The 27,456-nt window shown below is 45.1% G+C and overlaps 1 protein-coding gene and 2 long non-coding RNA genes across 26 annotated transcripts in view; 1 reads left to right on the forward strand and 2 right to left on the reverse strand.

Annotated features, from left to right (window-relative positions):
* Window positions 1–1,286, reverse strand: part of KATNAL1 (katanin catalytic subunit A1 like 1) — a 119,632-nt gene extending 118,346 nt beyond the window's left edge. For 20 of the 22 annotated variants that reach the window (XR_012079871.1, XR_012079885.1, XR_012079884.1 and 17 more), the window contains exon 1: window positions 1,141–1,286. The gene's annotated coding sequence lies outside the window, so the exon portion shown is untranslated. Of the gene's footprint in view, window positions 1–531; window positions 653–789; window positions 939–1,140 lie in introns of those variants that run through there. The other 2 variants (XR_012079877.1, XR_012079879.1) reach the window with 2 other exon arrangements.
* Window positions 1,058–7,678, forward strand: LOC140701077 (uncharacterized). 3 transcript variants are annotated; one of them, XR_012079891.1, is made up of 4 exons: window positions 1,058–1,153; window positions 3,747–3,829; window positions 6,410–6,584; window positions 7,087–7,678. It is a non-coding gene; the product is annotated as an uncharacterized lncRNA (long non-coding RNA). The 3 variants fall into 3 exon arrangements; XR_012079890.1 differs by having other exon boundaries at window positions 1,066–1,181; XR_012079892.1 differs by having other exon boundaries at window positions 1,066–1,181; window positions 6,410–6,476.
* A 7,358-nt stretch (window positions 7,679–15,036) lies between these two features.
* Window positions 15,037–27,456, reverse strand: part of LOC107033990 (uncharacterized) — a 64,399-nt gene continuing 51,979 nt past the window's right edge. The window contains exon 4 of the long non-coding RNA XR_012079889.1: window positions 15,037–16,330. This is a non-coding gene — a long non-coding RNA (uncharacterized lncRNA). The remainder of the gene's footprint in view (window positions 16,331–27,456) is intronic.

Raw genomic sequence — 27,456 nt, forward strand, 5'->3', positions numbered from 1 at the left:
GGCAAGGCAGGTTTTCTAAATCTGTGTTAGCTTCCTCACCATCAGGGCCTGAACCAACGTTAGGGGGCTAAGGTGTATCCCAGAGCACTGAAAAAAAGAGAGAGAGAGAGAGAGAGAGAGAGAACATGGCGTTTTCACTCGTAAAAACGCTAGAAAACACTGGAATAACTAAAGAAAATAATTATTACTACCTACTGCCAAAGAAAAAAGACAAATCTGTACTTTTAAAAACACGAATAATTTAAAGCTGAATTAATCTTTAAAATGGAATCAAAATATGTGTAGGCAGTGTTGAAGTTGGTAAGTGGGAGTGGGAGGGGTATTCGTTTTACAATCTTGACTCAATAAATAAATGCAAATTGCAAAACAGTAAAAAAAAAAAATCAGATACTACCATATAATAGCATGGTATCTTTTATCTACTTCTACAGTTAACCTTTAAACATTAATGCCCTTTGAGTAATTATTAATCAGTGGGTTTAATTAACGCAAACACCTCTGAACTACTTCAGAACAAATGGGATCCAATACCTAGAAATAACGTATCAGGGAAAGGAGAAAAGCCTGTTAAAATATCCTTTTTCGGGTCTCCCATCAAATGTGTGCCATACATACGGTTCTGCACCGAGAGGCAGCAACCTGGGAGGATGAGAGGCGCCGAAGGCCCGAGGCCCTGCAGCCAGGGCGGCCGCTCCTCCCCAGTCTACGCGGGGCGGTGGCCGAGCCGGGGTGGGGCTAGCGCTGCAGCCGGGGCGGGCCCGATGGCAGGACGGAAAGCCCAAGTCTCACCTCCACTTCCCCTTCCCAGCGCTCAGAGCCCAGGTCCGCGACCACCCCGGAGCCCCCTCAGCACAAAGAGAGAGATTGTCTTCTCTCTGGGTCCACTCAAAGTTTATCGGTCTTTCCCAGCGGTCGGGGCCGCCGGGCTTTGTAGTTCGCCCGTCCAGGCCGCCCCGCCAAGGCCGGGAGCCCGAGGAGCCGCTGAACTACAATCCCCATAATGCCCCGCGCACCCCACAGCTCTTCCCCCGTTCCGCTCTGTTCCCGCGTCTCCCGCGGCGGGAGCCGGGGTGGGGCTGTCAACCTGGACACCCCACCACCGGCTCTCTGGCTGGCGCCCATCTCCCTCGGATTCATTACCTATGTGCCGCAGGTCGGCCGACCGTCTTCAAGCGGTCCAGGTGGGATGGGGGTGGGGCATAGGCCGCCGCCGCCGCCGCGGAGTCCGTTAGTTCGCGACGTGCGTGGGGAGCCGGACGCGGGCGGCGGCGGCGGCATACGGTTGCCATGGCAACCGAGGGCCGCGCCGCGGGGGGAGAGCGGGGGCTTGGAGTCAGCTCCGGGGAGGAGCCCGGGTGCGGGGAACAGGGAGGCGCGAGGGTGCGTCTGGGAACGGAGGCAGACGGTGACATTGAGGAGGACGGATGACTAATTGAGCCCCGGTAGTGCCGATGAGCCCTGCGCTGCAGCGGCCAATCCCCGTGGCAGGACGCGTGCCCGTTCTCTCGGCGCAGCGCGTCGATGCCTGCTTTATTCCGAGAGAATGCTGGTGGCGTCAGAGGAAGGAGCAGCGCCCGCTCTTTAAAGGTCGCTGGTCCAGCCCCTCCCCCGCCGCCGATCCAGGCATCCCCCGCTGGCCCGGCCGGACGGCGCGTTTGGAACCTAAGCCACCTCTTTCGGGGGGAGGAGGGGGTTCACCAGTAAAACCGAATTTGCAATCTTTCACACCTCTTTCTTGCCATTTTCCGAATAGGATAGAAACCGAATCGTTTAGTAGATATAATTTAAATGTAAACTGCTTTTAAAATGGCATTGATTTCAAATGAATTTTGACCTGTAATACTTCTTAAATAATCGTTTGTGAACTCGCCATGACTTGTCTCAGAGATTCAGTATAGTCTAAACTGAGGTTATAAGCACGGGCTTCTAAAACCCACTTCTTACAGCTCTAGGCGTGCCGCTACTCTTGGTAGCCCATAACCTAGGGCGATTTACCCGCTCTGATGCTCAACTTTAATCTGCAAAATGGAGAGAATAGTTATGTCACAGAGCTTATGAGAAATAAAAGCATTGATAATGATGAAGTGTTCTAAACCAAAGCCTGGCATTTAACAGTAACTTAAATATTAGTTCTTTAATCCATCGTGGTAAGAATTAGAAGAGTGGGAGGCTGGAGGTGAAGGTGTCATTTGACTGAAGAGGGAGTTTTTCTGTAGTGATGAATAAACTGCCTTGCTTAGGGGTTAGGTTACAGAGGCATATGCTTTTGTCAAAACTCTTGAAATGCTTCTCAAGATTTGTGCATTTCACTGTATGTAAATTTATCTTTCAAAAGAACATGAAAATATTAGCTATTATTATTAGAGCTGTAGACTCTAAAAGAGACCATAGACATTTTTTAAGTCCAGTCTCCAGAATATGCAGATGAGGAAAACGAGGCCTAAGGATTTAGGTAAATGGGGGAGGAAGGAGGGATTACTGACCCTGTCCTTTTCTGGTAATAAATGCCTCTCAAGAAATTACAATTGAAAATAACAAGCTGCTGTGTCTGTCGTCCAGTTTTCAGTCGAGGTCACCTTGCCCACAGAGATTTTGTTGAAATTGACTTAAGTCCCTTTTCTAACTCCAGTGGAAGACCAGTGTTCTCTCCAAGATTGCATATTCCCTGGGGGTTTACAACCTCAAGGGCACTTCTGCCCCTGAGTTCTTGCTTTCTTTGTACACTTAGACTCCCCCACATCTCCCCTCCTGCAACTCTCTTCTCTCCTGCTGGCACACAAGGTAGAAATCAAACCCTTTTCTTTGGTTGTTTGTATAGCAAACTCTCAAAGGTTTGGAGCAACTGAGGGGTTTTAAATGAAGGATGCAAATAACCTAAAATTATAACTCCCTGCTCTTAAAGGTCCTTCAGTATCCCAATGGCTTTGGTATCTACTGATCCCCATTCTCTTTTAGAATTAAATGCAACTTCCCATCTCCAGTATCTCTCTGGTCCCATCTCTCCTGTCCTCTTTTCTCTCCTTACATAGTACTTAACCTCCATCTCCCAATCTATACGTCAGGGCCACTTTCTGTTCTTAAACTGTTTATCAAAGTATTTTCATACACACAGAAAGTACCTGCCAAGAGGAACTGTAGTGCCAGATATTAAAATAATAGTCTTCACCCCAGAGTATATCTGCATATTCTGCTTGATTCAGCCCAGAATATAGTTACTCAGTAAGTATCAAGCTGCTTCTGCACATGATACGTCCAGGCTACCTACAGAGGAGGTTCCCTTATGAAAACTACTTAGTGTAAGTGAGGAAGCAGGTGATAGTAGCTGGAATCTGATGTCTGCAAGAAAGAAAAGAAACCAACATCTACATGACTGTAGCTTATATTGTGCAGAAGAAATGACAGCATTCAAACAAGAAAATCCAGAACAAAACCTGAAGCAATCCTCACAGAGGCAACACCCAGACCTGTCGCCTCTAGCAATTTGGTCACAAGTCTGCATATGTAATAAGGCTATAAATAGATTCTCCTTTACTCCTGGGGAAGATAATACTGATCTGCTCCCGGCTGAACACATGTTTAGTCAGGATGACAGGTTCATCCGATCCATCCATCCCGCATCTGGTTTCCCTTGTTAACAGTCACTTGCGTTTGCAAGGCAGCTGGCTGGGGTTGCAGAGCAGCCTAAACAGCCATGAAGAGGTCTCCAAACACCAGGCCCAACTCATAACCCTCCTTGCTTTCTATAGTCAGGAACCCAGGGCGTCGACCAAGCAGGACAAGCCCCTTGAGGAGAATGGATGACAGCAGGAAAGGAAACAGCTGCTTTGGAGTAAGCTGTAGGAAAACCGTCATGCACCGGAAGACCGTGAGCCAGTGGAGCGCAGCCTGAAAAAGCCCGGCCCAGCTCTGGATGGCTGGGAAACCATGGGGACTACCCATCAACTTTAGTTGGGTGTTTTCACTGGATGCTGTGTACCAGTTCAAGTGATAGTTAAACACACTGTGCAAATTCAGAAGATGGGGCTGAAAGTAATGACAGATTAATCCATACACGCAGGCAATATGGTCAGGAGCCATCGCCCTCCCGACCAGGGAGGTGTTCCCAGCGTTCAGTCGATAGCTGCTCCCCATTTGCAAGGTCTCCCCTCAGCCCTGGTCGATGCTGAGCTTTCCCTTAGTGGTCCTGATCCCCCCCCTTATTGGTCCTGACCCCCAAGTTCCAGCACCGCACACTGCACAGGGGCTTCTGTACCTGGTTCTCTTGCCCCTAATGACCCCTTCACCTGGAATGATATGCCCGGCCCCTCGATTCCACCTAGTCCATAAAAACTAACTCAGGCCTTTACGTGAAACCTTTCCAGATCATTCTTGCTCACAAGCCTGTCACCCTGCTCCGAACTCACAATATTTCCCCCCTCTATCACCCACCCGACAACTAACCATCCTGCCCGGGGACAGTTCACATGTTGTTGACTCATTGGATTTTGTCTTTTCTCCTCACTAGATTTCAAGCTCCTCTGACATGCATTTCTGGGTGTTCTCCCAAACATCTTTGTAATACATTTTATGTAATATAGACGCAATAAGTATTTTTGATCAGTGAACCCTCCTTAGTGAACCCTCCTATCCCCTAGCCCTTCCCCTTCTAGTACTATACCGGACACTTGCAGCCTCTTAATACATCCCTGAATCCCGTGGAAAGGTGCCCCCCCATAAGTGTTCAGTGGAGAGGTACCTTGGGAGGCAATTCCTTTAAGTCACTTTTGGTATGGAAGGAGTTCTGGAGATAGTGGCACTGAATTCCAATGCTCAAAGTCATCATTACCCTGAAGATGTCCTAGAGCAGAATTAAGTGGGTCCCATCAGCTTTTTAATATTTAAAGTATGCTCGTGTAAGGAAGAGTGGGGTAAGGCAAAATAGAAGAGAAAGCAATAGAAGATTCAGTGTGGGGTGTGTGCTCATATTCTGGTAGTGTTGTGAGGTGGTTACTGAGCTATGGTCTTTCAGTTCAAACCTACCCTCCTGCTTTGTGTCGCTGGTGCTGGGACTGTACAAAGCACATTTCTCCCCTGTCGTCTGGCTACAGCGGGGCAGCCCTGGAGGAAGAGCAGGTGCTGGAGGAGAGGGAACAGGTTGCTCACTGCTGTCAGCATCACCCCAGCGATGGCCCTCTAGCCTGGTAGCAGTGTTTCCTGTCTCCAGGCTCTTATTACACGTCCAGAACCAGCCTCACCGCGCCTCCTCTCCCCCCACCCCAGGCTTACCAGTATCAGCCAGGCAGCACCCCACTTGGGAAGTCTGGGCCCCAGCCCCTCGGCAGCCATCCTTGCAGCCACTGCGTCCTTGCAGGGTTCTGATAATCCCAACCTCCTCTCCACTCTGATCTCCAGCCCCAAAGGTGGCAGCTGCTTTTTGCACTTAATATGTATGTTTTACTTCTGTGTTCCTTTTTCAGTTTTTCAGTCCTCGAACATCTGTTTAGTCAGTTCCCTATGCTCAGTTCTCTCTGTTGAAATCCTTGCTCCAGCTTCATGTTTCCTGCCTAAAGAACACTGACAAATTTGGATTGTGAAGTAAAATATATTTCCTACTGTGAACGTCAGTCCGAAAGTTTCAAGAGACTCTACCTTAGCAGAGTGGGAGTTCTTAAATAAACAGGCAGAAGCCCTGCATGCCAAGGGGTCACTCCTAACAGGCAGAGGCACCTGCATTTCAGGTCTGCAAAGAGCAAAGACCCAGTTCTGCCACAGCAGGTGTCCACGTTGGACCCCAGGCCTAGCCCAGCCCCCAAAGCCTCACTGCCGTGAGCCTGCGGTGTTCTCCCAGAGTTTGGCTGGAACCCCAAGCTTCATCTGGAATCTGACCTCGCTCAGAATGTGGAAGCCCAGATTTTAATTTGCTACCCTTCCACCCCTTCTTGGCAAGTGGGAAGAAGCAAAAAGTTAATGATGAAAAAAGCAAAAGGTGATACCAGAGCCCTCATGAAATGAACTGGAATTTGTCAAGTGGAAGGAAAGGATTAAAAAGATAGGTTTGCAGGGTGGCAATTTGGGATCTCTGATGCTGCCTTTTCGTAAAGGTACTAGGAGGCTAATAAACAAGAGAAGGAAATGAAAAACCATATTCCTATCTTTCTGCCTTATCCAGCCAAGATGAGGCTTCTGCTCTGTTTTATTTATAAACTATACTTCTGCTTCAGTGCTCCCATTAGAAGTGAAACTTTCTTTAAAGTCCAGAACTATTCTAGGCCAGCCTCACTTAATCGCATATTCCTAATGAAAAGAACTCCTCCACATTTTAGAGATTCATAATATTTCTATGTGTGCCAAAATAAACACAAAACCTCTTGGCAGTATCCTATGGGGATTCTCCTTGCTGGTGATTTTGTATTTCTTTGTGCTAATTTAGAAGTATCAACAGAAAAGCCAGGATTCGGGGCTGTTGAGAAGATTTGTAACACTCTGGAGTGTTGTGGGTACGTAACTCAGTGAATGAACATGTAGTCCCCTGTGAGAGCTGGAGTAATGGTATTTCGCTGAGCATCGCAGAAAGTCATCATGGAAACTCCACAAGATGCTAATAGGTTAGCAACGCTCCTTTCACATACCTGTTGTAGGACCTTCCACTAGTAGAGGGATATGTAACCAGATGTGTGTAACTCGAAAATGTTGGCAAGAGTTACCTTGTTTGTGACAAGCAGAATATCTTCTAGTGACTTGAAAAGCACGTCACCTTCTGATTCAGCCACCGAAGCATGTTACAACGTAGGTGGCGTGTCACAGAGGAAAAGCAGCTTGTGATCAGGTTTTCTATTCTTAGAAGGCAGTGTAGTGCCAAGCAGCCCCAGCCACAAAACATTTCAAGTCTGAATGAAAAAAGGAGCTCGTGCAGCCGGGGTCCCATGTCCCTTCCAATTGTAAGAAGATACCAGCCACTCAGGAGGGACCCTCCCATTCCTGGAATCCCATTGTCCCTGCTATTTTTCTGTGTCCTGTTCTACTTTGACTACAGAATGGAAAGTGATGGGATGGGGGGGCGGTGAATTCCATTTCCTTTTTTCATTTCCTTTTTCTGCTACATTTTAGGTCTTCTTTGTGATTTATGGGCATAAGTGATGCAAAATCATAAACTGGCTGCATGCATCTTCCCAGAGGGTCACCTCTTCAAGCAAACTGTTCATCACCCCATACTCCTTGGTATCCTCTGCTGTGTTCACCACACTGCCTCCCTGCTTTCTCAAACCGCACCTCGAATTTGACGTTTCCAGAAAACCCTGAGAGCTGTAATAAGGAATTCTTATACAACCTTATCTCTGTCCCTTTTCCCCCCAGCTCGCCAGGAATGTTCTCACTGTCTGAAAGTGAAGTTACAGTGAAATGAAGAAGGACAGCATTTACCTGAGTTCTGTCATGTGTCTTCCTTCTCGATCTGTGCCGGGAGTCATGCCTTCATGACAGACAAGCATTTCAGTTTCGTTTTGTTCTGTTTAACATTTGAAACACACATGAAAATTACAGAGTTGCATAACAGCCACCACAATGAAAACACCTGGTCCCCACCACATCCTGTTCTTGATTTGGATTATTTTTCAGATGCATGTTGTTCACTCTTACTATATACCTCTGCGTTATATAATATTGTTTTACATGTTTTCAAGCTTTATATAAATGTTATTATACTGCACTTTCTTGAAATTGCCTTTTTCTGTTCAGCATTGTGTTTCTGAGGTTGATCCATGTTTACAAATGTAACGTTAGTCCATTCATTTTAATTGCTGTAACAATATAATACAGTTTGTCCATTTTCTATTGATGGATATTTAGGTTATTACTAACTTTAATGTCTTCGTGCATTCAGGCTGCTGTACCAAAAAGCAGACTGAATGGCTTATAGACAACAGAAACTCATTTCTCACAGTTCTGGGAGCTGGGAGCCAGATTCAGTGTCAGATTGCTAGTCATGCACAGCTGGCTTCCTGCTGTGTGCCGACATGACAGAAGGGGAGAGGGGACTCTCTGGGGCTCCTTTTATAAAAGCAATAATCCCATTCACAAGGGCTCCTCCTTCATGACCTAATCACCTCCCAAAGGCCCACCCCGAAATACATACCATTACATTGGTACACAGTTCGGTTCTTTGTCACTTTATAAAAAGGATAGTCTTTCCTCCATTGTCCAATAAAATTTTTCTCATTTTTGGCTAAAACTTCATCAAAATGGCTTTCTCCATCCCTATTTCTACCAACACTCTGCCCAGGATTACTTGAGAAGATTGAGGCTTCCTCTCCAGCTCTCACCAGAATCAGCCCTAATGGTCTAGTCACAGCAATGTTGCTTTTTACCTCAAAACTCTTCCAGCCTCTACCCATCACCCAGTTCCAAAGCCACTTGCATATTTTTAAGTATTTGTTACAGCAGCCCCGACTCCTGGTACTTCACTAGTACTAAAAATTGTACAGTGGACATTCTTGGACAGTACCTTGTGTGTGTGCGTGCAAGTTTTTATAGGGCTTATGCCAAGGAGTAGAATAGTAGATAAGAAAGCCTGTTCATCTTCAACTTTCCCAGACCTTTCCAACTGTCTTCTAAAGCAGTTGTATCCACTTACCCTCACAAGTGCAAGCCTTCCTACTTCACCTATCTTGGAATTATCCAGCATTTTTATTTTTGCTGGTCTGGTAAGTGTGGAAGTATGAAGGTGTACTGGGGTTTGAAATGGGTATCACTGGATGAGTGCTGTCGGTCAGGAATATGGGGCTGAAACCAAGGAAGGAGAGGAAGTCAAATATAAATTATGCAATGTATTAGTTATCTATTGCTGTGTAACAAATTACCACGATCTTATGGGCTCGGGACAGCACACATTTATTGTCTCAGTTTCTGTGGGCCAGGAATCCAGGCTCAATTTAGCTGAGTTGTCAACTTCAGGGTGTCCTCCCAAGGCTGCAGTCAGGATGTTGGCCAGGACTAGAGTCTCATCTGGAAGCCTGACTGGGGAAAGACCCTCTTCCAGGCTCACATGGTTGTTGGCAGGATTCAGGTCTTTGCAGGGAGCTGAACTAGGGGCCTTAGTTCCTTGCTGGCTCTCGGCCAGCTCCTCTCTTCAGTTCTCTGCTATCTGAGCCTCTTCATAGAGCAGCTCATAACGTGCCAACTTGCTTCATCAAAGCCAGCAAAGGTAAGATGTGCTAACAGAATGTAAGTCAGAATCTTAAGTGATCTGTTCATGGAAATGTCATTCTTTGCATATTCTGTTGATTAGAAGCAAGTCATACTTTCCCACCCATACTCAGGGGAAATGTGAATACTAAGAGGTGGGGACCATTACAGGTCATCTTAGGCTCCGTTTGCCACAGGCAGGTATAGTAGTTAAGGATACTCATTAGCCGGCCATTACAGACCCAAATAATAGCAGGCTAAACAGGGCTAGACATTTATTTCTTTCATTTAGAAGTCTGGACAGGCAGTACAGAACTGTTATGGCAGCTCCATAATCATCAAGGACCCATGCTCCTTCTGTCTCATTGATCTGCCATTCACAACACGCAGCTCCTACCTCATGGTACAAGTTAGCTGCTCCTGCACTGGCCACTAGGCTGCATTCCAACCACTCTAATCCTTTGCACGTACTGTAGCCAGAATAACTGGTCTAAAATGCAAAACTAATCATGTCACTCCTCTGGGTGAAAACTGGTCAGTGGCATGTCCAGCCTACAACAGAGTATCCCAAATATAATTTACCATTAAACCCTGTACTCAGTACAAACATCCATTTATATGCACACACACACACATCTATAACTGAAACATAAATTTCATGGAACAAAACTCGCCCTTGCTACATATCATACTCTCTGATACTACCTACTCTATTTCTTTGACTTTTAATTCACAAATGACTAAGGAATATGGAAAACACTGGCCTACTGAATACAGTCCGGGGTACATGTGATATATATAGTGGGGACTGGTGGTGCTTGCTTTTACTAGCTCTAGGCCCTCCGACCTCCTCGTGCTCCCTTACCTCTGTGCCTGTATACCTCCTTCCTTTGCCTGTCACCACCTTCCCCACCCCACTGTCCATCTACCTCCCAGCTCCTCTTGTCCTCCCAGAATCAGCTTACACGTCCCCTCTGGAACCCATTTCCTGGCCCCCAGTCCCCTTCCTGGTGCCTCCCACCAGCATAGCCTTTCTGCTTCCTCACTAAACAATCCGTTCCTTCAAAATGAGAACCATGTCCTCTTGGCTGTTTATCCCACCTCTTGTATCGTGCTTGACATTAAGTCAAAACTCAATACATGTTTCTTATATGAATAAAGAAAGGAATGAATGTCATAGAGAAAGAAGTTCCTGCCAACATTTATTGAAAATCTATTGAATGTAGAGTACTGTGCTGGAAGAGTTATGAAAAAAAAAATAGTGGAACTTGACAGTGATAAATTTTTTAAAAGAAGTATAAAATGACCTGTATTTATAAATAAGAAGTGTCTTTACAACAAAGTGCCATCAGATATCTCACTGACAGTGCACTGAATGATGAAAGTGGGGTTGAAGGAAGTCATTTCTTTGATCCCTTTCCTTAACTGATTCCTTATTTTCATCTCTTACAAGGGAAACCTCAGACATCTCTCTCCTAACCCGGGTCTTCTTTCCAACAGCAAAACCCAGTGTTAAGTAAAACCAGAGCTGTTCAAGTGATTGTGATCAAATACCCACATGCCTAATTCAGGGCCCTCCAAATAGGCCCAGGGGCCCCCTCACACCTGTCAGGATGGCTGTCATCAAAAGGAACACAAATAACAAATGTGGGCGAGGATGTGGAGAAAAGGGAGCCCTCGTGCACTGTTGGTGGGAAGGTAAATGGGTGCAGCCACTGTGGAAAACAGTATAAAGATTCCTCAAAAACACTAAGAACAGAACTACCATATGATCCAGCTAGTCCACTTCTGGACAGTTATCCAAAGAAAAGGAAAATACTAATTACAAAAGACATCTGCACCCCCATGTTCCCTGCAGCATGATTCACAATTGCCTAGATATGGAAACAACCTAAGTGTCCATCAATGGATGAATGAATGAATGAAGATGTGAATACTACTCACCCATCAAAAGGAATGAAATCTTGCCATTCATGACAACATGGATGGACCTTGAAGATAACGTGCCCAGTGAATTAAGTCACACAGAGAATTCCAAATACTGCATGATTTCACTCACATGTGGAATCTAAAACAAAACAAAACAAAACAAAATAGGCCCAGGGAGCCCAGATGAGGGAATATGACATATTACAGGTTTTAAGTGGTGAAGGACACACAGCAGCTGCCTCAGATGCCATGGTGAGCGGGGAAATTCAGACATGCAGCTGGAAGGGACAGGTGAATCCAAAATGCGAATCCACTCCTTTGACCCTGGGAAACCCAGGCTGCTCTGGTCAGTTCTGCAATCCCAGCTGGTAAATGAATCAACCAGGCCAAAAATATATGCAGACTATGTTGGAAAGAATGAAATGTTGTGGAGTAACAACTTATACTTTTCAGATAGTTTTAAATCTCAAGGGCAAGAAAACAGCGTTATAAACAACCTGACCTCTCTCAAACCACTGCTTTTCCCCTCTGCGTAATAACAATAGCAGCAGCTTATATTTGTCCTGAGTTTTATAATCTACAAGAGACCATCCGGGATTTTAATTCACAACAGTACTATTTATTACAAGGGAAAAAAATCAGAAACCTGGATTCTAACATCAACACTGCTAGCTGCTTAGCTGTGTGAACTTGGACGTGTCCTTCAGCCTTTCTGAGCTTCATTTCCTCACCTGTAAAAAAAAAAAATGTACATAATGCTACCTTCCCTGTGTGCCTCACAGGGTCCTTTTACGGGGACAAAGCTGGGGGTTTTTGTAAAAGTGCTTTATAGCTGGGAGGGCAATACATGGGTGTCAGGTCTTAGCAAACTCTTCTGACAAAATAATGAGAGGAATACTTGTGATACAGTTTTTACTTCTACAGGGCCCTTCACTGCAGCTTTTTGGTAATTCTCCAGCGTCTTATTGCTTGTATAGCACCCCTGTTGCTACCCCCTCTACAGGTATACCAGCGGCTGGCCAGCGAAGCAGGAGGTTCTTTCTTCTAGAGTGACTTCAGAGAAGTGATCAGCATCACCTGGAAAACTTGAACTCTACAGATGTCTAGGCCCCACACTGTGGCCAATTAAATTTGTTTTTCATTTTTTAGTTTTATTAGGTAGAAATGTTACAGTTTGACTGCACATATACAACATATTGCATATAAGTACATATATAAAATATGCTGCACGTATTTTTTTAAATTTACATATATGTACTATTCATTGTTTCTAAGAACAGTTAAGAGCTTTAGCTTTTTAAATTTACATAGTTATCAAAGGAACAAAGCCAATCACAAAATAAGAATCAACAGAACACAATAATTCAATTATAAAGGACAATCAAATGTGCTTGCATATATTCAAGAAATTAGTCATCTAAGTTATAAATAAAATGTAGATCATTTGTGTCCTTTTTTTTAAGATTCCACATGAGTGATATCATATGGCATTTTTCCTTCTCTTTATGGATTACTTCACTTAGAATGACGATCTCCATGTCCATCTATGTTGCTGCAAATGGCATTATTTTATTCTTTTTTATGGCTGAGTAGTATTCCATTGCACATATATACCACATCTTCTTTATCCAGTCATCCGTTGATGGACAGCCAATTACAATTTTAATCTGACGGTAGGAAGGTCCTGGGTATCAGTATTCCCTGAAGTTCTCCAAGTGATTCTGCTTTGCAGCTAAGGTTGGGACCCGCTGCTGTGTAGCCCACAAGTCCATCTATCTGTTCCAGAGACGGAAGCACACAAGCACGGGTGTCTGCGGTCACTTGGGAAAGAGATCGAGGACTTGGACCTTGGACCACAAAGATCCTAAAGTCCCACCATTGCACAGGTAGGCAACATGGGCCACGTGCATGTGGTGGGAAAGGTGCTGAGTACACAGGAGACGCCTGAGCTGTCAGGGCCCTGCTCCTCGTCACTGCTCCTCTGCTAAGATCTGCTTCTCAAGAACATTCCACAGTAACTCCCCTATGTCACAGGGATCTGAAACTTGAACACATCTATTAAACAAGAAATCTCAGAGAATAAGCACGTCTTCTACAAATGGCCAGCCCTATCATTTTTCCCACTGATAATAAGTAATTAATCATGCATTATTTAATATTAGCTTCTTCCATTCAATTCCAATGCACTTGCAAATTAACATGTTCTATGTGTTTCATTTTAGGGTTAACCAAGTAAGCACAAATTTACTTTACAAATGTGATATATTTCATATCTGTTAAAAATATTTAGCTTTTGGTAAAAACATCAGTTTAGTTGTTTGGCTCAAATTTCTTAAAGAAATTTCCATTATTGGAAGAAAATATCCAGCAAAAATCCAGAGTATTACTGCAATTAGACCTTTGACTTTGTGTATTCATCAGAGATGGATAACAGTTCCTCATCTATTCACTTCTGAATTCCCTGCTTATTCCAGAAATGGAGAAACAAAATACATCAAAGGATTTGATTTTGGGGGCATCTTTAGATCCAGGCACCAGATTTTTAGAAAGGGACATTCCCTTAAAGTGGTCCTGTAAGAAATTATCTTGGGATGACTTATATTGTCTCATGTGATCACTTCTCTCACAAGACTGGAAACAATTTGGTTGGAGTAAATCCCTGTTATAAGACCTGGAGATTTAAATCATGAAGAGGTTTATCTCTCATCTGAGAAGAGTTTATAGACCACAGCGATGGCCTGGAGACAAATGCTCGGGTCTCAGGGGCCCCACAAAGGCAGTAATTAGGCAGCATTTTATTGTGAGGCAGTGAGGGTGCCTGGGATAGAGCAAGGCAACTCTCCAGGGCTTAGGAAGGAAATTGGCTTCCTGGAGAGCCAGTAGAAGAAGTCTGGCAACCTAAAAATATGCAAAGAGCTTAGGACCCCCAAGGGAGAGTTTCCAGCTACTGAAGTGGAAAAAGATTAAGCATTTGCTAAGTCCAAAAAAGGCATTTTTTTTTAATGAAAAACTCAGCAAAGTGCAGACTGTTGTAGGACACCCTAAAAAAATAATAATAATTAAGATCTTACCTATCATACACAGAGTAATCAAATTAGAGACTTTATATATTCTTTATAATGACATAAGAAAAAGGATCTAAAAACAGACTGGACAGATAACGAACTGGTCCTTCTCCAGAGTTTGTCAGAACACAGCACCTTCATTATATAGATGGATCTCACCATCTCTCAGGCATAAACCTTGATGTGGTCTTCAAGATCTTTTCCTCTGGCCTCTAATTACATTTCTGCTTCTTATTCCTCAACATTGCTTACATTTCAAAAGGTCCTTACATGAATGAGATGCAGTATACGGGCTGGGTTTAAACTCTTGGGCATCAGGTCCAGCCGCCTGGCCCAAGCTCTCTGACCTTGGCAATGACTTCCCTTCTTTGTGCTTTGGTCTCCTTGCCTGTGTAATGGGGATAACAGCCTCAGTGGGTTGTCAGCAGAATTAAAGCAGTTACTCTATGGAAAAGCACTTGGAAAAGTGTCCAACACATGGTAAGAACTCAATAAATATTTGCTATTATTATCACCACACTTTGTATTTCCTTAGCGCCTATAAAAATATTTCACATCTCTTTAAAATAAAAAAAGACACATAGTCTAACAAAGGATCGTTTTCAGATTCTTAGATGTGTTTGCATGGGAAGTCTCAACACACCATTGAATTACACATTTAGTGTGTTATTTTTCTTATTACATAACAATCTTAAAGCCCAGGATGTATTCTACCAGGTGGTCCCTGATCTCAACCAGCTGATACTGCATTTAAGAAACAGAATATACACTCATGAAACACTCATTAAAAATCCAAAGCAGTTCATGATTGTGTATAAAGTAAGCAGTTCAGACCATAGTAGCTACAAAAATATGGAAGAGAAGGAATTTGGAGGGAATGAAGCCTTCACTGTGCACATAAAGTACAGAGAATAGCACGTAGCCCCCGCAGGAGGGACACCAGGGAAGTGAAGGCAAGTAAATGAAACCGTGCATCCGGGACAGGTGATCTGCATTTGGACTTCAGTGAGATGGGTTGACAAGCTGCTCCAGGGACAGGCTGCATGGCTGAGGGCTTCAAATGTCAGACTGCAGGGTTTGATTTTGCCCTGAGAATCCCTGAAGTTTTGTTAGTTGGGGAGTGGCATAAACACAGTTATATGCAAGGTAGGTTCCCGTGGAGAGAGACCAGAAGCCAGGAGAAAGTGGGATGGCTTTTAATAATAATTTAAATAGCAGGTGATGAGGTCTCGGACCAAGGTGGGGACATTGGGAACAAAAAGTAAGTGAGAGTCATGAAAAGCTAACAAAGATTTGTCCCCTCACTCCATTCTCACAGCCAGTGCTCTCTAGACTGTGTGTTCCCTAGGTTTCTGGGTACCTGAGCTCTGGTGCTTCCTCTCCCCCTTCCTAGGTGCCCAGGACAGAGGCCCCCCACACACCCCCAAGAAATGATTCCAATGTCCTAGTGGGCCCTGTCGCCCTTTTGTTGTGTCTATGTTCCATATTCATAAATCACATTTGTGTCTTGCTCTTTCTGAAGGTCACATAGCATTTCCCAATTGTGTAGGATTTTTAAAAACTATTTTTATTGGAATTGGTGAATAATTTAAAATTATTAAGTCATTAGTAAATTATGTAGTAGTTTCAAAGGTTAGAATAGTATATACTTGAGATGGATGCAGTTTCTTGTACCTAAATTATTCCTCAATAAAGCTGATGAGAAAAAAAAAAAACAGGTCTGATAATGGGGGATACAGAGAGGTGACAATTAAAGCTTGAAGATGACATAAAAAAGCTTAATTTTAGTCGCAGGGCATGAGAGCTTGTAGTTTAGAAGGTTATGTCATTTGTTTTGTGTATGATAATACGTCTCACATCGTATCATGCGATCATATCTTTTTACCCAAGATTAACAAAGTGGAATAACCAGAACAACCCACTTCTGTTTCCGTGAGTATCAGGGCCCGAACCTGCAGTCATCTGCTTCCACTTACCACCTCACTGGAGCAGACGCCCAGCCACGCCATGGAGCGTAGTTTAAAGTTGTGATTAGTCTAGATAACCTCTTAAAACGCCTTTCAACTCAGCAAGTAATGTACGGCTTCGTGTTCTCTGTGCTGCATTTGATGAAGGTGGCGGCGTGCAGAGCGGCTCCGCTCAGAGAGCTCTTACTGGGCGTCAGCATCACCTGGGGGCTTGTGTGAGAAACAGGTTAGAAATGCAGACACTCCATCCCCACCAAACACCCTCCCAGTTAGTGGGGGCCGGGCCCCCAAATCCAGTGACTGTGTTTTACATCAGGAACAGGGAAGGCGCACACACATGTGTGAAAGCCATGGTCCACGCAGCGGGCGGGAAGCGGAAATATACTGAAGGGCCACGTGGCTAAAAAATTAAAAAATGTATGTTGTATAAAATGTTGTATAAATGTTGTATAAAAATATAGAGATACATGTCATAGATACACATTTTATAGTTATATTAGCATATGTGTATGTTTTATAGTTTATAGCTATATATTCTATAGAGATAGAATATTCCTCTATTTTTAAATTTTGGAACTTACTATTTCCAGTTGAATTTTCACAACACTAATTCACCTTAAGTACTATCTTATGGCAATTTCCAGGAAGGGAAGGGAGAAGGGAAAGAGAGTGGGAAGAGTTCATATATTTTATATATTGTTTTAAGCACTGAGAAATAAATTCTTACCCTCTCCCTAATACTGCGATCACTTGGGGGAGTGAGAGTTCCTTTAGATTAAAAATGGTGTGAACACAGGTGACTATAAATTGACATTCTTTTCTACATTTTTTAGAGCATACATCTTCCCAAAAGGCTTGGCTTCTTGAGTCTAGTCACAGTACACACTCTCACGTGCCACCCAAGGTGGGAGTCACAGTCGTCCTGCACGCTACATGACAAGCAGCCTGTGTTCCTCCAAAACCAACAGCCACCTCTCACAGTTTGCATATGCTCCCCCCTCCACAAGGGCGCCTAGCTCTGTCACAGCTCAGTGCCTTTGCTCATGACCTTTCTTCTGCCTGGAAGTCCCTCTGGCCACTTGTCTACCAGGCCAAATCCTTCCCATCCATCGAGGCTTAGCTCAAATACTCTGTCCTCTGGAAGCACTTCTAGAATTGCCCAGGCAGGTTTAGAGCCCTCTTCTCCTGGAGCTTCACACACACACACACATGCGCGCGCGCACACACACGCACGCACGCGCACACACACACCCCTTTATACACAAATCCCTTACAGCCATTACACCTCCTCTCATTGCAGATATGACACTCAAATCCATCTCTCCATTGGACTAAGTCCCACGAGGACAGGAAGGACATCTCTCCTTTGCGTTCTCAGCAGCTGGCTTATTGCCCAGTAAAAAGAATTGTTTAATGAACTGAACAAATGAATGAATGAATGAATGAATTATATCTAAACAAAGTTCTACAGGAGCAAAGAAATGGGAGTTACAACCCCTGACTAGCCACACAGAGGAGATAGCATTGGGCCTGGATATCAAAGGGCCAATTTGATTTTACCTGGAAGAATAAAGAAGAAAAGAATTACAAACAGAAGAATCAGAGGACAAAGTCATGGTGGGGGGACAAGCCATGGTCTCAGAGAGCAACCAGCAGTCCAGGTGCAGGAGAAGACGGTGCGGAAGAGGAAGGAGGGCCCATCTGAGGGCCAGAATAATGTGCTCAGGAGTTTGGGCCTCCCTCTGATGTGACGAAGATTCACGAAGGAATTCTGAACAGGGGGGAGATGCGATTGCACAGGAGAGTGTTTTTGGAGAATAATGCTAGAGACAAAGCAGTTACAGTAAGTAATAGCCTGACAGAGCAGAGCCACAGGGGAACAAGGGAAATGAAAGGGATATGAGAAGAGTTTTGGACACAGGGTCAAGCTGACCAGTTGAACATGGAAAGTGTGGAGCAAGTGCAGTAGAAGTTGCCCTAAGCTTTCCTGCCTGGCAGCTGAGTGGACGCCGCCCCTAGCCCACAGCACCCACCGGCCCATCTCACCTTCACCAGCAGATCACAGGCTCTGAGAGAACAAGGATCTTAGCATATTCCTTGCGTCCCCTGCAGCTCCTAACGCACAACCTCATCCAGAGGCACTTAGTCAGCATTTGTCAAGAGAATTAATGTTTCCTATAGTCTCCAAATACATTAAAAAGGAAAAGAGCACAATACTAATCATGTCTCTTTTTCAGAGAGACTCTGAGTTTTTCTTAAATTCTCAGCATGTTTTTCAACCACATGGGAATTCACGACTGTATCAACCATAGTCTTAAACTTGTGCACCCACCAAACTGACCCCGCTGGTCACAGCACAGTCCTCTAAGACAGTGTGGGTGGGGGTGCAACAGGCAAGTGGTTGGTGTTTTCACGTTTTTGGAGGGAGAGCGATGAGTTTCCGTCCTCTGAAAAAGGAATCCAAAACAATAAAAACAGGCTGAATGTTTTCCTCCAGTGGAAGAAAAGAAAGCAAACCCGGCTACAGGTAAATTGAAATCTTCAAATAGACCCATAATACATTGCCGAGACAGTCTCTGGATAATGGCTTTAGTTAGACTGGGGCCACAAATCTTTACATTTCTTCATTCGCCTGGCAGGACTAATGAGATTTTATGGCGGGCAAGCTGTTTATCCCTTGGGTGACATTGGCAAGAACAACTGTATCTTTATCAATCAAGAGTTTTCTGCATTGCAGCTTCCTTCCCCACAAACGACTGCCCTACCTTAGATCACCACATTTACAACGTGTAAGAACCTCATTTCTTCACGTAAACGCTCCACCCATCCCCTTCTGTTACTTGCATTGAATCATTCCTTCATAGAGTCACATTACTTCATAAAAGCGGCTGGCAGAAGAAATGGATAGAAGCAAAAGAGAAGAGAAGAGTTTCAAAGGGATCTGAGAAGAGATGCAGGGCTGAGAGCCCCACGTGTACAACATCACGTGTGCCCAACAGGCCAGTAGGAAGAGAGCGGCAGACAAGCTGCTGCTCCTGAGTACCATCGTTGCCAAACAGGGAGAGGAGGCTTCGCTCCCATCAGCAGGGTCTGGGAATAAGAGGGGGTGACTGCCACTCCAATCTGGGACAAGGATTCAGCCCCTCTTTGGAGGTTTGCATGTTGCCACAATAGGCTGCAATGTCTTTTTCCAGCACTGGTACACACGCACATATACAAACTCACATACTCGACACTTGCCATCACAGATGCCTATGATGAAATGTCTATTCTCCCTTGGTAACTAGGAAAGGGTCCCCAGTTCTCAGACCAAATTGGTTTGGAGAAATGATCCAGCAAAAGTCAATGAGTAGCTTCCAGTTCTGGGCAAGATGGAGTAGGCACCCTCACTCCACCCTGCTTCTCCCACCAGGGTGTCTCCTGGACAGAATGCAGGGAGCAGCAATCAGGATCAAGCAGGTTGACTGGGGAAGAAAACATGAATTCATAGTACTATCGACTGGCTGAAGATCTACCATTTTTCCCCTCTGGGATTCCCTGGAAGGGACTCAAGGCAGCCTGAAGCCCAGAAGTGGGCACTGGCGTGGACAGGGAGAGCTCCAGCAGAAATCCTCTCGTTCAGCCTCAAGGTGTGAGAAAGGCATCTTCTGGCAGTGCCAGTGGCAGCACGTAGGTTCCCAACCGCAGGAGTTTCTAGCATGAAATCTAAAACCCGTCCCCATACAAGCAGGGCAAGGAGAGACAGAAGGAAGTGGCAGACCACTCCAGATTGGTAGGTGGCACATGTAATAAGCAAGGGAACTTACATAAGAGGCTCATCTTGAGTGGCCGCAAGACAAATAGATCTCTGCGCCCGCCCGCCAGAATCTTAAAAGATTATACAGAGGCCTTAACTGGGTTCAGTCACGTACACTATCCAGATGGTCTCAACAACAGCTTACTCTCTCAAGGCTATGTCCTTGGAACTGCTCCCGCTGCAGGAATGGTGGGCAGAATGTATGTTCAGGGGAGGGGAGGAGAGGGGGTGCAGAGCCTCGGACTGCCCAGGTCCAGCTCATGGGTCAGTCAGAGGTCATATTCTCCCCATTACCTTCACCAACAAGCCTGGAAGATGCTGAGGAAGGGGAACTTCCTCTCCACTTAAAGGAGGGGTGGTCCCAAGAACATGCATTCTCCTTTCTCTGTGCCTCCATCACTTGGCCCTGGACATGGGGCAAAGTCATAGGAACTGCACAGAATAACAGTGTAAATAAAACCCCAGCTTTCTGGAGGGTCAACCAAAAAGGGGAAACCCCAGGAAACCAGAACAAACCAGGGAGATTAGAGAGCAGAAGGAGTTTGGGAAAACAAACCCATGACATTATCTGCTGTTGTCTGCTAAATTTTTGGCTCACCCCCAAGCCATGCATGCTTGAATCTGATCAGAAAGGGCATAACAAAGACTAAGAACTGAACTTACAGATGCATCAGCATCTAGGTCCCGGCCTAACCATGAGATGGTGGACATTCAGGAGAAATCTGAAAGCACTAAGAAGACTGAAAACAGAACTGACAGTGGGGCCACAACCCACAGAAACCTGGTCAGAACTTGCAGCCTGAGCCCAACTGCGTCTACTTAAGAAAAAAAAAAATCAACAGGTTAAGAGCCCAGGCCAAGATGGCAGAGTAGAAGGACCTTGAACTCACCTTGTCTCACAAGCACATCAAAATCACAACTAACTGCCAAACAACCATCAATAAAAAAGACTGGAACCTACCCCACAAAAATCCTCTACAACTAAAATCATAAAGAAGGAACCACAATGAGATGGTAGGAGGGGGGCACGCACAATATAATCAAAACCCCTGCCTCCCAGGTGAATGACCCACAAACTGGAGAATATACTGCAGCGGTTCTTCCACAGGAGTGAGAGTTCCAAGCCCCACATCAGGCTCCTCAGCCTGCAGGTCCAGTATCCAGAAGAGGAGCCCCCAGAGCATTTGGCTTGGAAGGCCAGCAGGGCTTAATTGCAAGAGCCCCACTGGACTGGAGGAAACAGAGACTTAATCAATTAAAACTGTAATTTGAAAAAATACATGCACCCCAATGTTCATAGCAGCACTATTTACAACAGCCAGGACATGGAAGACATTTATGTCCATTGACAGATGAATGAATAAAGAAGATGTGCTACACACACACACACACACAATGGAATACTACTCGGCCATAAAAAAGAACAAAATAATGCCATTTGCGGCAACATGGATGGACCTAGATATTATCATACTAAGTGAAGTAAATCAGACAGAAAGAAAAATATTATATGATATCACTTATATGTGGAATCTGAAAAAAATGATACAAATGAGGTTATTTACAAAACAGAAATAGACTCATAGACATAGAAAACAAACTATGGTTACCAAAAGGGAAAGGGTGGAGGATAAATTAGGATTTGGGGATTAATATATATACATTACTATATATAAAATAGTCAGCCTACAAAGACCTACTATATAGCACAGAGAACTATACTATCTTATAATAACCTATAATGGAAAAAGAATCTGAAAAAGAATGAATAGATAGATAGATAACCTGAATCACTTTGCTGTACACCAGAAAATAACACAATGTTGTAAATTGACTATACTTCAATTAAAAAAATAAAAATAAAAAAAAATCTCAGCAAACCCCGAACAGAATAAACCCAAGAAACCCATGCCCAGGCACATCACAATTAAACTGCTAAAAACTGTAAGTAAATAAATAAACGATCATGAAAGCAATCAGAGAAAAACAGCACATTATGTTGGAACAATTAAACAACTGAAATTCTCATCCAAAACAAGTGGAGGAGAGAAGGCAGTTGAACAAGCATTTACCTGCACAAAGAAAAAATTGTCGTCTCAGAATTCCATACTATAAGAAAATATCCTTCAGGAATGAAGGTGAAATCAAAACTTTCTCAGGTGAATGAGAAATAAAAGAATTTTTCAGAAGCAGACTTTCTCTAGAAGAATTGCTAAAGAAAGGTCTTCAGACAAAATCACCCCGTGTGAAAGAAGCCAGACTCTAAAGGTTATGTCCCGCAATGATTTCATTTATTTGGCACTCTGAAAACGACAAAACTCTGGTGATAGAGGATGATCAGCGGTTGCGAGGTGGCAGGGGTGGGATCAGGCTGAGAGTAAAATGGGATAGAATAGCATGAGAGAGTTTTGGAGGGGTGAGGCTGTCGCATCCTGATTGTGATGGTGGCTGTAAGAATCTCTATATGCAGTAAAACGCACAGAGTTCTACAGACACGCACATACAAAGCCAGTAGTGCTACAGGTTAATTATTTAAAAAAGAAGTCAACAAACAGAGGCGTTACCCCCTAAGAACCTTCTGGTCTTTGAATAATACTTGAGGCTTCACCACCTTCCTTGGACACCTGCTGGCGAGGGCAGTCAAGGAGGCCACGGCCATGGTTGATGCCAGGCTGTTTCTGCTGCCCTTGAGTGCAGCTCATAGCTGAATTTACCCTCCCCACCTGCCGGCAACCAGTTCAGGGAAAGAGTGTATCACGTGCTTGAACTGGACAATGAATAGGAAGTCAGGAGTCATTGTGTGTGACAGCCCCGTAGTTCCACAGAAGTGGTAAAGCTGGCCTCCCCTCACCCCTGCCCCCAAACAAGACTCACAAGTATCAGGATTTAGGATCTGTATGTCCCCTCCTCGTTGGAGCACCAGCCTGTGGGGGCTCCTTCTTAGCTGCTGCACCCCCGGAAGTGCAGCAGACACCCACCCTCCCCCACCCCCGCCCTGCAGGTCCTAGAGCCCCTCCCCCACTCTGCCACTCCAACAACACGTAGGGTGTTTCTCTTATAACAGATACCCTTTTGGTCAACGTAATGCTCTACCTTTTGGGTTAGATGGTTGGTATTAATATTTTTGCCTTTGGCAGACCCACTGGGGGAAGAGGGAATCTGCAGGTCTGCAGGGGAAGGACTGGGATCAAAGCAAGGCCTTGGGCACGTGCTGGTGCCGCGGCTCTGCAGGGCTAAAAAGTTGTGTTTCTGTGACTCTCTCCCCCTAAGGCAGGAATTGTGCTTTACTCGAGTTTGTGTCTCCAGAGATGTGTCTCCAGACACGGTAACAGACAGAGGCGCTCACATAAACGTGGGTTGCAAGCTAGGGATGGATGCTTACGTGACCAAATAAACGAACTGCTCGGCTGACACCGGCAAAGTCCTGCAAACACATCAGGTGACCGTGCTCCCCCAACCCTGTCTCTCGCCACTGACTGGAGGTGATGGGAGGTGGTGATCCAGTGGCCTAGGAGGGACGAGGGTCCAACAGAGAGATTCCGTCCAGCAAGGGCAAAGGAGGAGAATCGGGCCACAGCAGGTAACCCACCACTCTGCCCCAGGGACTGGCATGAGCAGTCTCTGTGTCGAGCAGAAGGAAGGAAATAAGCAGAGAACAATCAGTGAGTGAGATGCACTAGGTCAGTGTGCAGACCACACTATCCTCTAAAGCACTTTCTGTTCCCTGGATGCACCTTCAAAGTGCGGCCTGTCTTCAAATACGGTTAAGAGGGAATCTGAGACACCAGAGTTCTCTCTTAGATTCTGCATCGCAAAGAAGAGAATCCAGCTCAGCCTTGGCTGCCAAAGTCACTCATGCTGCCCAAGGGCAAGGGCCTCTCCTGCTTCTGCTGGGGGTTCACTGCTCCCCGGGAAGCCCTGAGGAGGGAGTGTCCAGTTTACAAGTCAGTTTACTCCTGGATGATTTTACCGCTGGATGCTACAGAGGCAGTGTGCTTCGTAAGCTCCCTAAAGACCTGCTCGTTTCACATCTGATGCGCTCCCCCTCCCTCCTCCTCACTGCCCTTTATCTGACGACGCGTGTGTGCGCGCACGTCCACACACGCAGTTTGCTGGCCTCCACCTCGTTATGCCTGGAAAGCTATCTAAATGTGGTGTGCTTAGGGTCCTGCATAGAGGACACATTCTGTTCTACCACAGTGCAGACCACGTAGTGTGTTATTTTGTTCAGGCTGCCGTAACAAAGTACTGCCTACTGGGGGGCTTAAACAACAGAAACGTTTCTCACAGTTCTGGAGACTAGAAGTCCGAGATCAAGGTGCAAGTGGGCTGGGGTCTGGTGAGACCTCTCTTCCCGGCTTGCAAGTGGCTGGCTGCCCTCTCCCTGTGTCCTCACATGGCCTCTCCTCTGTGCGCAGGAAGGGGAGTGCGGGGAGGGGGCTCTGGTGTCCCTTCCTCTTTTATAAGGACATCTATCCTATTGAATTAGGGCCTCTTATGATCTCTTTTAACCTTACCCCCTTAAAGGTCCTAATTCCAAATACAGTCACATGGGGGTTAAGACTTCAATGTATGCATTTCGGGAGACCTAGTTTAGTCCAAAACAGCAGAACGCAAAGCCTGCTTGAGACATTAGATAATTACAAAGTGAGGAAGCTAAAAGTAAAGGTCACGCTGAAGGGAGAACGCTGGCTACTACCTGCGGAAACAAGGAACAGAGCTCACAGGCATAGGTTGTTTTATTTAGATTTTAAATAAGCTCTTCTTTCAGCTAACCTGTGAATGTCTTGTTTACTCACCCTTAGAGGCCATTGAGAAATACACGTCTTCTAACTTTCTCAGCCCAAAAGGGGCAACTTGGGTCGATATTTTCACACAGTACCACTTGTGAGGGGAGGCATGACTTTAACGTTTAATGCAAAAAGGCAGATAATTCTTTAATGGCTCTGATTTCATCTTTCTGACCTTAATTGGAGACCTCTGCTTAAGAACTAATCATTTTGAGGCAATTAGGGAAATTGCAGTCTTAGAAAACATTAAAGGGTTATTTTCAATTCTGTTAGACATGATCACAATGTCCTGGTTAGGAGAGAAAATGGAGAAACAGAGAAGTACTTAGGGGTGAAAAAGAAGAAAGAGGAAGAGGAGGAGGAAAGAAAGAGGAAAACATGAAGCAAATACAGGAAAATATTGATAAAGTGAATTGGGGGAAGGGTACATGAGGCTCTTTATACGATGCATCTACCGCTGTGAAAATTTGAAAATTTTTATTAAGAAGTGTTTGTTAAAATTATATCGGGGAACATTTACTGAGCATCTAAAATGGGAGTTAAGCGGCTGCCTGCCATCAGGGGTAGATTCAAGCTTCGTGAGACTTGAAGTGCTTACAATTTGAGAACCCCCTTTAAGAAAAATCATGAATACAAAATTCTCTTGGACAGGCTTGTCCGGTGAGAGGTCCTGAAATTTGAGTTTCATCAGCTTCATGGTAAATCCACCTCTGTCTGCTATGGGTTTGCTTTGGCTGGCCCAATGATTTTTCCTCTTTAGTCTCCCCCCGCCTCCATTTATTATGAACATTTCAAACAAATAAAAATTAGAGCGATTAAGACAATGATCTCTATGTACCTGTCATACAATGATGTCAAGTCATCCACAGCCCTGTCCACCCTCTCCACACATACTGTGCTATTTTGAAGCAAATTGCTAGCATCATTTTATCCCTAAAATATTTTAGCATGCATCTCTAAAAGATAAGGACTCTTTCAGAAACACAACTGCCATATCATTACCTAAAAAATAATAATTCTGTAAACAAGTCAGTGTTCAAATTTCTCTCACTGTCTCAAATTTTTTTTATAGTTTGTTTGAATTAGGAACCCCCCCCAAAAAGTATATATTGCAACTGATTGATAAATCTCTCTTAGGCTACTGGTTTGCCCTCCAATTTTTTTTGTATTTTCCTTGCAATTTATTTGTTGAAGAAACTGACTCATTTTGTCCTACAGAGCTGCCCACAGTCCACATCTTCCTAACTGCACTCCTATGGTATCATTTAACATGTTCCCCTTATCTCCTTTCTTTCCTGTAGTTTGTAGTTCTGTCTGGAAGCTAGATCAGATGCAAGTTTGATTTTTTGACAGGAATTCTCCCCAGGCAAGTACTTCTATCAGAAGGCACAAGACAAACTGTTTCTGTCGGGTTAGTAGGCATTGCTGGATGGTTGCTGGGATCCTTTGTTTTCCCAAGTCTGATTTGTATTTAAATGTGAGCTCCTACAACCCAGGGTGCCACTCCTCTTTACCCCAGGCAGCTTCACACTTCAGTTTCCCTGGCTTGGCTCCCAGGGAGGCCCTGAGTCTTTGGGAGGACTGGGGCTGGCCTGTAGCAGACAAAGATAAACAAGGAGCAGACCTCGCCCTAAAGGAGTTTATAGTCTGTTTGTCTGTTTGTCGTGAACACATGAAAGTGACAATAAAGAGGTGTCATAGAGTGGTAGACATTGTGCATGCAGTGTTCCCTCTGGGAGTACAAAGGAGACGGAGCCATCGGCTGGGACAGTCAGGCAAGGACTTTGAACCAAACGCTGGCTTCTCTGACTGGGACAGAGTATTGACTGATGTCCCAGGTACAAGGTGGCGTCCCCGGGCTTCCTGTTGCACCCGGTCCCTTCCATCCTTCTCCACTGTTTGCGGGGCCAAAGGGTTCCCAGCCAGGTTTCCGGCTCCCTCTCCATTACCTGTCACATGCCACCTTGTGGTACGACCACAAGTTACAGCTTATTTTCCAACCGTAAGGAAGGGGGAAGAGATGGACCATTATCCGCTGCGGGAGATACAGGAAGAAGAACATTTGTTGCACATCTACTCGGGCCAGGCAACGAGGGTCACCTCTGTTACGCATTGTCTCAGTCACACCTCTCACAGTGCTGAGAGGTCAGCGTCCGGGGCAAACGCCACTAGCTCCTTACCCAGTAGCCACGTTTGCCTTCTTTCTTTGTGGCAGAATCCCACTTCCATTCACAGCAGCAAAGTGGCCGCTAACGCGTGCTCACTCAGACACCCTGGCATCCGGGAGTGATCGTGTGGGTGGATGCTGACCAGTGGGCTCTCGCTGGAAGTCGGCCGGGGATTTCTGGGACAGTCTGGGGGGCTTCCCTTTGTTCCTTTCCTTGCTTCACCTTCCTGCCTGGAATGGAGAGTTCAGTGGGAGGTCGCGCAGCCCTCCTGTGACTACAAGGACACCTATGTGAAGACAAAAGCCTCACACTGAGGACCATGCAGCAGGAAGGAAAAAGCAGCCCCCCCCCCCATGTCACCAACCCTCCCTCAAACGCCTGCCTCAGGGATGCCTGAGAAGTGTGACGAGAGAAAGCGTTACTTGGTTAGACCACCGTCGCCAGCCTTCTCTACAATACAGCCCAAATGAAATTACTCTGACGCTTGTTATTATCACGCTAATTCTACTTATGTATTAAGATACTGGCATTCGGATCCATTAAGAAACTCAGCCCATCCACACAGCCAGAATAGGGCACAGC

Source organism: Vicugna pacos, chromosome 14, assembly GCF_048564905.1.
Source record: "Vicugna pacos chromosome 14, VicPac4, whole genome shotgun sequence".
Lineage (NCBI taxonomy): Eukaryota > Metazoa > Chordata > Mammalia > Artiodactyla > Camelidae > Vicugna > Vicugna pacos.